The following is a 2848-nucleotide window of genomic DNA, read 5'->3' as shown; positions in this document are numbered from 1 at the left end:
AAGTTTCACTGAAAAGCTGCATTTATTTCATTGTGATTCGTGGATGCAAACACCGTGGCGGGGGAGGAACGGGGGTGAGGACTCCTTTGCATTTGCTGGACAGAAGAGATGATGCTGGCTGTTAGAAACCACAGTGGAGAGGAGCAGCCCTGCTGCTGCAACACTGGAGATGCAAACTTGTGTGTTTTGGTGATGCTGCAGAGCTGAAAGTAACCTTGAGAGAGTACGTGCAGAAAGAGCCGACAGCTTGTCAGGAAAAACAACCACAATTAACGGGGAGATGGATGGGTGGTGATCGGCTGAGCACGGGGGGGCTGGGGAGGTCAGCCACGGGGTGCTCGCTGCTAGCGAGAGAGCAAGAAGGCTTCCAAAAAATCACTGCTGTGCCATGCTCAGCACTCAAAACATAAATAAATAAATTTGACCTTGCTTGCCTGGCCCGCAGAACCTGTCTGCCCGTGGGCTTCTCTTGTGAGGAGGAAGGCCCAGGCTGCCCAGCACGGTAGCGCGTACACGGGTGCGGAGCTGCGATTTTGAGCTGCCTGATGCCTGGGGGGATGTGGCACTGGCAGATTTTTACCATTACAGGGATACAGAATAATAGAAGAATCACAGAATAGTTTAGGTTGGAAAAGCCCTTTAAGCTCCCTCAGCCCAACCGTTCCCCTACCCCTGCCATCCCACCCCCAAACCCTGTCCCTCAGCACCGCGTCTGCTCGGTTTTTAAATCCCCCCAGGGATGGGGACTCGACCCCTTCCCTGGGCAGCCCCTTCCAGGGCCTGACAACCCTTTCATTGAAAAATTTTTTTCCTAATGTCCAACCTAAACCTGCCCTGGCGCAACTTCAGACCATTTCCCCTCGTCCCATCGCCCATAACCAGGGAGAAGAGGCCGCCCCCCACCTCGCTCAGCCTCCCGTCAGGCAGTTGTAGAGGGCGATGAGGGCTCCCCGCAGCCTCCTCTGCTCCAGGCTGAACACCCCCAGCCGCTCCTCGTAGGACTTGTGCTCAGACCCCTCATCAGCTTTGTTGCTCTCCTCTGGGCATGCTCCAGCAACGCAACGTCTTTCTTGTAGTGAGGGGCCCATATTTTAAATTTATGACTTTTAGGGAGGCTGGCTTGGATGGCACAGCCACGTTCAAGACCTTGGTTTGATGACTCCTCTCTCCCAGGCTTGCTGTCGTGGTCTTTCACTCTCCAAAGTGAGTGGTGACACTTGAAGAAATAGGTTCTGCTACTCCTGTGCAGCAACACCCGCCCGAGACAGCGCAGTCAGCAAAAGGCAGATGTTGACACCGGTGCTGGGATTCAGTGGGAAAAATCAGGAAGGGAAGGCAGCGCTGCAGCTGGGTCTCGCACCCTTTGCAACAGCAACCAGAAGAGCAGGAACGCGCCTCGTGCACCGTGAAAGGAGCTACAAAGGTCGGTGCAGGAGCGGCTGTAGCAAGGGGAGGATTGCAGCAGCAGGAACGCTGCGGATCCTTCCCCGTCGGGATCGTGGCCAGTAACTGCCCTGTGAAATTGCTGCGGAGGAAACGGTGGGAAGGAAGCAACAGAGCAGCACGCAAGTGCAGAAGCCGCTGCTCGAGCGAACCGGAGCATGGTGTGATATATTTAGCCAGTGGTGGTGCAAAATACAGAAATAGGAAAATAAATCATGGATGTGTCCGATACCTGCCGGCTGGCTTTCTCGGGCTAGTTTATCAATGAATTAATTGCAAAGGTGTCTGCCTTAACTCATCAGCTATTGGCAAGCAGGAAGCCCTCCGGTGAAATGCAGGCTGCTGGGCGGGAGCTGAGCTTTTAGTGAAACATTTGAGCGTGTGCTTAAAACCCTGGCCTTCAGTTAGGTCTGAGCACGTGCCTAAAGTAAGCGCAAATCCGTGCATATGCTGAAATTTGTTCCCGGCACAGCGATTTTTCAGGTTTCTTGGTATTAGTGTGCTGCTGCTCTTGGAGAGCCGCTCCCACATGGTTAGCCCGCAGGGGAAAGTTTCTTCTTTCAAGTTTCGGTCGCCGTCCCCAGCTCTCCCCCTGCGTGCTCAGATTTGAACCAGGCATCAAAATGGAGACGTACTGGTGGCCCCATCCCATTTTAGGCTGCGCTTTTTGGAAGAGAGGTTCTGCCTAACCCTTCCAGCACCCGCTTGTGTCCTGCGGAGGGGAACCGGCCACCGGTGGTTCGGCTGGGCGACTCCTGCGCCTCGGCTCCCAGCTACAAATGTGAGAGGGGAAGGTTAAAATTTAACTAAAAAGGGGTTTTCAATTACACAAATGTTTCCGTGAATAATAAGCTTTGTAAGGCATTACCCTGCAAATCCTAAATATGGGGTTTAACCTCCTCGTTATTATCCCTTTAATTTCGGAAAGCCTTCGAGGGCCTTAATCTTCCGTACAATTAAGTTAAAAGCACCCTGGCGGCTGCGGTGACACGGAGGGGTGACACGGAGGGGCGGCACGCGCTCAGGCTGACCTTTATCAAACACGATATTAAAATCTCCCATCGTGTTTTCTCATCCCGGGATGGGGGCAACCAAACACCTTTGGGGGCAACCACAACTTTTCTTCCGTGTCGCCCGAGTATGCCGAAGTGGGGCGATTTGGGTCGGGCTGTTACCGAGTCCTGGGAAGGGTTTCCTGCCCCGAATCAGTGTGAGATCCCCCCCCACCGTGGGAAAGGTGGGACCCCCGTGGAGCTGGTGTTTGCTGCCCCCCCTCCTCCCACAGGTGTTTATAGGGGGGCTCTGCGGACCTCGGGGCTCCCCAGGTCTCCAGTGCGGGAAGCTCCGTAGGGAGCAGCAGCTCCCCGCATCCCGGGGGGGGGGGGGGGCTTTCCCACGACCACCC

This window comes from Egretta garzetta, unplaced genomic scaffold (genome assembly GCF_000687185.1).
Source record: "Egretta garzetta isolate BGI_Z169 unplaced genomic scaffold, ASM68718v1 scaffold101, whole genome shotgun sequence".
Taxonomy (NCBI): Eukaryota; Metazoa; Chordata; class Aves; order Pelecaniformes; family Ardeidae; genus Egretta; species Egretta garzetta.
This window is presented reverse-complemented; position numbering follows the sequence as displayed.